This window comes from Crocuta crocuta, unplaced genomic scaffold (genome assembly GCF_008692635.1).
Source record: "Crocuta crocuta isolate KB4526 unplaced genomic scaffold, BGI_CrCroc_1.0 scaffold69, whole genome shotgun sequence".
Taxonomy (NCBI): Eukaryota; Metazoa; Chordata; class Mammalia; order Carnivora; family Hyaenidae; genus Crocuta; species Crocuta crocuta.
The window spans coordinates 1,599,097-1,604,419 of NW_027551576.1; the positions used below are offsets into that span (position 1 = coordinate 1,599,097).

A 5,323-nucleotide genomic window follows, 5' to 3' on the forward strand; every position below is an offset into this window, starting at 1 on the left:
TGTGAATGCTGGGGTCAGGCCAGGCAGGGAGGGGTGCGGAGGGCCCAGGCCAAACAACCCGGGCCTCGCCTCCTCCAGGAAGCCTCTCTGGACTAAAGGGAAGAGAGGTGACAGAGTCCCCCCGCCGTCTCTCTCTCGGCCCCACGACACCCCTTGCTTGTTCCCTGAGAATGTTCCGGAGCCTCTTCTCTCTGTGTACAGAGCACAGGGAGAAACCACAAATCGTTTCCCGTCCAGCAGAGCCACGTGACTGGAGACAAGGCACTTCCACGGAGGGGTTTCCCAGCTTCTCCGATCTTCCCCTTTGTGCGCTGACGTTCTGTTTTATTTTCAACCTTTCAGGTGTGAGGAACTCACCCCTACTTTTCTTTCACGTTTAAGGGAATTGATAGCGTGCTAATCACAACAGCTCCCGTTTGACAAACACGAGAACATCTACTGCTACCAACGTATTATTTAGGCAACGCATCGTCTTCCTTTCCTTCCCAGACTTTTCATTTCTTAAGATACAGCGCAAGTGACGCAGGTACCGATGAATACGTGTCTGGTGGACCAAGCCCGTGCAGGGGGCATGGGGATGGCGGCTCCTAGGAGTGATCCCTGGGTGGGGATGTGACGCTCTCCCAAGCAAGTTTACGTCCACTGCCCCTTCACTAAGTAGCCCCAGACCGTCCTCTGCCCCTTCACTAAGTAGCCCCAGACCGTCCGCTGCCCCTTCACTAAGTAGCCCCAGACCGCTGCCAGCTTGCAGCCTGCGGATCTCATTGTCTTGAGTGGCTCCCCTCTGCTCTTGGCTTCAGTGCTCTAAGGTCTCCACCACGGCAGTGCGTGTTTCCAGTAGCAAACTCCCTCCCCTGCGACCTCCGAACTCACCCCACCCAGTGGCTTCTTTGCATTCCTTTACTGGACAAGTTTTGAGCACCTACTGTGTGTGTGTGGGGGGGGGCTAGGGGTACAGAGAGAAGCAGGACTTCAGCTCTGTGCTCAGGGAGGGAGAGGAACACGCAGACGCTGACACTGATCCGTGTGCTCAGAGAGGTTAGATCACCTCCTCCAGGTCGTAAGTCTAGAAGGAAATGGGGCCTGAAAGTCAGGCCTATCGGAGTCTAAGGCCCAAACAAGCTCTTCCCATTGCCCCACTCCTGCTGCGGGGAATTTAGGGGCTAGTGGGACAGAGGTAACAACACAAGCAAATAAAACACGCGTGATGGGTTCAAGGGCAGAGGCGTGTGGCGAGAGTGGCAGGGACAGGGGAGGTGGCGTGATTCATTTTCGTGGGGGTGGAGTGACATGTGGAGGAGTCCCCGGGAGGTGACACTTGAGCAAGGTCTTCCATCTCTTAGAAAGTAAGAGTAACAGCAGCCCGAATGAGGAGCGCTGGGGCTTGTAATGCATAAAATGCCTGACCATGAAGTGCGTGAACTGTGTGCCAACTCTGCTCTTTGCCACATAACAGGGAGTGAGGTCCCTGTCCCCTGGAAGAAACCAGGAAAAAATTAAAAAGTTACTTGTCAAGGGTTCAGGGAAAAGCTTCCATCCTTGGGGGAGGTTGTTGAAGAATCCTTTGGTTCCTTCTAACAATAAGGTGCAACGTATTTTATTTATTCTTGGCCCAGTGGAGAGAAGGCAGACTCCTTCTTACTTCTGCTGACCCAGGCACGCCAAGCCTGAGGCCCAGGCCTGAGGGAGGTCAGTGACCCCAGGGAGCCCAGTAGCCTTTGATCCCATTGGACTCAGAAATAGTTCTGAGCAATTACCTATCGGGCCCTTGGGTACTGGTTGCCTTAGTAAATCTCAAGGCAGCCCCTGAGGCAAGGGATGCTGTGCCCAGTGTACAGATGGGGAAAATTGAGGCCCATCAGGGAGTGGCCCCATCTGGTCCCCCTGCAGTGTGAGCACAGGGCTTCTGCCAGCACAGCTGCTGGGACCCACTGAAGACAGCCCCAGTGAAGGGAACAGCCCAGAGGAGGGCATGTAGAGAGGGCCCGGAGGCTTCTGCTCCCGCCATTGGAGGTTGGACACCTGGCCTACCTGCATGAAGCTAGGGACCCAGAGATGGCGGCAAGTCCTGCCTTACGACCAGGTGGCAGGGTGGGTGTGTGGCTTCCGAGGGTGCCTTCCATCCTCACAACAACCCCTGCAACGTGGCTTGCTGGACTGTTTCCGGCAGAGCCAACCGAAGACCAGAGAAGGGAGGCCAACTTGCCCCGCAGGGCCCGATTTGAACCCAAAGTCTGTGCCCTTTCCAGCACTCCACGAGCCCACTCTCCTCTCTACAGATGTTTCTGTGTCATCCTCACTTGGGTGCAGCTCAGTGCAGCTCAATGGCACCCCCCACCCCCCCCCCCGCCCCGAGACACCAGCACTTGCATTGTGGCAAAGCTCGGAGGCAGACCTCCCCCTGCAACAGAAAGCACACAGGAAGCCGGATTCGAGCGCAGCCCGTCCCCGGCCTTGCTGACCACGGGCGCCCACAAGCCCGCCACTGCTGCTCCGCGGTTTCCGGGAGGCACCCCTTCTCCCCAGCGCCTCCCTGGAAATACGGTGTCTCCGGCCTACTTATGTCCGCCCACCGCCTCCAGCCCCAGGAGGGGTAAAACAGTCCGCCCTCTGGGTCTGCACGAGCTGATCCATTAATTCCGTCCGTGTGGCGAGTGCTGGCGGGGGCCAACGAGGAGACATGGCCTGTGCTAGGTTGTCCCTGTGAAGAGGCTTTTGCCCCCAGTGCATCAGAGAGGCCCTGGCCACCTGAACCCCGGGTGGGGCACCCACTCAGACCCCTGGACGGCTGCACCAGGTCAGAGGCTCTCGACACCTCACCCCCGTCACCCGGAACCACGAAGCCTCTGCAGGGCGGGGAGCAGTCACAGCAGGGCACACCCTGAGCTCCTGGCACAGAGGCCTGTCGGGCAGGGAGCCCTCCTCTGCCCAGCCAGTCGCTGAACTCCCTAGAGGCTGCTCCCAAGAGCCATTCGAGCCGGCCGGAACCCACCTGGGCCCATGCCCTTGTTTGCAGGGGGGAAGCTGAGGCCCAGAGGGAGAAGCCGAGAATGCTGGCTGGCTGCCCACACCGCAAGGGGTCTGCATCGGAAATGCAGATTGTTGGCTCTCCGTTCAAGCAATATGGGAGCCTCCAATATGTGGGGTGGGGGAGCCGATTTTCAAGATGAGGACCTGTCAAGGAGGGGAGGGGAAGTCTACCACTGACCCCCGACCTCTTCAGGGACCCTGGCCGAGCTGGGAATGCCATGGGGGGAGGGTGGGCTTGGGTTCCCTTGCACTTGGGGCTTCCTGAGTAAAGCAGGTCTCATCCCAGAATGAAAGGTGAGTGGCTGATTAGTTATCTGATTGCGCGAAGAGCCAGTGGGCTCTCTCTGGTGCTCTCAGCGCTCAGGAAGGGCGTTTTCCCCGCAAGGAGACAAAGGAGAGAAACAGTCTGGGCAAGAAGGCTTTTCCCTCACCCCCAAGGATCACTGCAGGGAAGGGCCCTGTGGCCCCCAGCACCCACCGGTCCACGAATGACAGCCAGGTAACCTGTGGCCTTCGCCTGTGACTGCCGTGAAGGCTTGGACTTGGGCTTCCCATGTTCCCCGGTCCAGCACACACTCAGGGCCGACAAAAAGCTCAGGTTCAAGCCCGCTTGTGCTTCACGTTAGACAATGGCCCAGGAGACCCACGTCGGGGCTTGTTAAGGTCAAGCGCTAATGGGAAGCTCCTAGAAGCTGAGGAGTCTGAGATTTTGAGAGGGATGTTGCCCTTTCAGAAAATGATGTAAAATGTTCCTCGAGTCTATTTAAGGAATGTCATGAAGGCACTGACGGCCCTTCCAGAATCCACTTCAAACAATTGTGATAGCGTTATGGGTTGAACTGGGCCTTTCCTCCAAGAGGTACTTTGGAGTTCTAACCCTCAGTTACTGGGAACGTGACCTTATTTGGAAATAGGATCCTTACAGAGGCAAGCAGGTTAAGATGAGGTCACTAGGGTGGGCTCTCATCCAATATGGCCGGTGTCCCTATAAACGGGGAATCCGGATGCACACAAAAGCACAGAAGATGATACGAAAGGTGTGGGGTGGGAGTCAGGTAACGCACCCACAAGCCACGGAATGCCACTAAACCACCAAGAGCTAGGAGCCGATCCTCCCTTATGGGGCTTGGAAGGAATCGACCCAGCCGACACCGTGATGTCACACTTCCAGCCTCCAGAATGGGAGGCACTAAGTATCTGTGTCTTTAAGCCCCTCAGTTTGTGGTGCAAACTGGGGTTGTTACGGCAGCTCGGGTAGACCGATACAGACGGCAAACCGTTCCCAGTGCTTGTGCACCTGGGAGCCCGCCATGGTCCCGCAGAAAGGGGCCTGGGGTCTCCGCTGCTGGAGGCAGCCGTTCTCACTGGGGGCCACCAGGACAGCGGGAATCCGCAGAGCACTGGTGACAGCATACCCCAGGCCATGCTGGACACGTCAGATTTCCTTTCCCACTTAATCTTCCCCATATGGCGTCTCACTCCCATTTTAAAGAATATCAAACCGAGGCGGGAGAGTGTTTCAACACCTTGGCCAGGACTGCATAGCCGGGACCTGAAACCAGCAGAGGCGGGCCAGGCAGCCAGGCTAACACGGCACCGTGTCGTCAGCAACCCGGACAGAACCCACGAGGAACGAGCTTCCCAGAGTCAACAAGCTGGTATTAGAGGTTTGGGCGCATTGCCCCAAACTCTTTGATCTGTGGCCTGTATTTCAGAGTCTGGGGCCGTCTGGCCAGTGAGAGGGCCCCGGTTTGTCTCCATTCTCTCCTTGAGGAAAGCAGGATGGAAGGAAACATTCCAACTCCCTACAAGGTTAAGGGGTTTAAAAATCCTCAAGTATTTTCTTTCTTTTTTCTCTTTTTTAAGTTTTTTAAATGTTTTTTATTTCTGAATGAGAGAGAGAGAGACAGCATGAGCAGGGCAGGGGCAGAGAGAGAGGGAGACACAGAATCCGAAGCAGGCTCCAGGCTCTGAGCTGGCTGTCAGCACAGAGCCCGACATGGGGCTCGAACCCATGAACCAAGAGATCATGACCTGAGCCGAAGTCAGACGCTCAACCACTGAGCCACCCAGGCGCCCCCTCCTCAAGTATTTTCAAGCCCTCATTTGCATAAGCGTTCACCTCTTATGCGGCCCTTTCCCCTGAGCTGTCCGGCTCCCCGCTGCCCTCAGCACTGCCAGCACATGGGAATTACTGTCCGCATCTGGAGGAGGCAGGACTTGCTTTGCCAACTGGGTTAGTGGCAACAGCCTTATGCGCTGCTCCGACAGGAAATTCCGCCGACCTCCAAGG

At 56.8% G+C, this 5,323-nt stretch overlaps 1 non-coding gene across 1 annotated transcript; it reads right to left on the bottom strand.

The window, feature by feature from the left end:
• Positions 1 to 5,021: 5,021 nt before the first annotated feature.
• On the bottom strand, positions 5,022 to 5,105 carry TRNAR-UCG (transfer RNA arginine (anticodon UCG)). Its single transcript has one exon. It is a non-coding gene; the product is annotated as a tRNA-Arg (tRNA).
• Between the last annotated feature and the right edge of the window lie 218 nt (positions 5,106 to 5,323).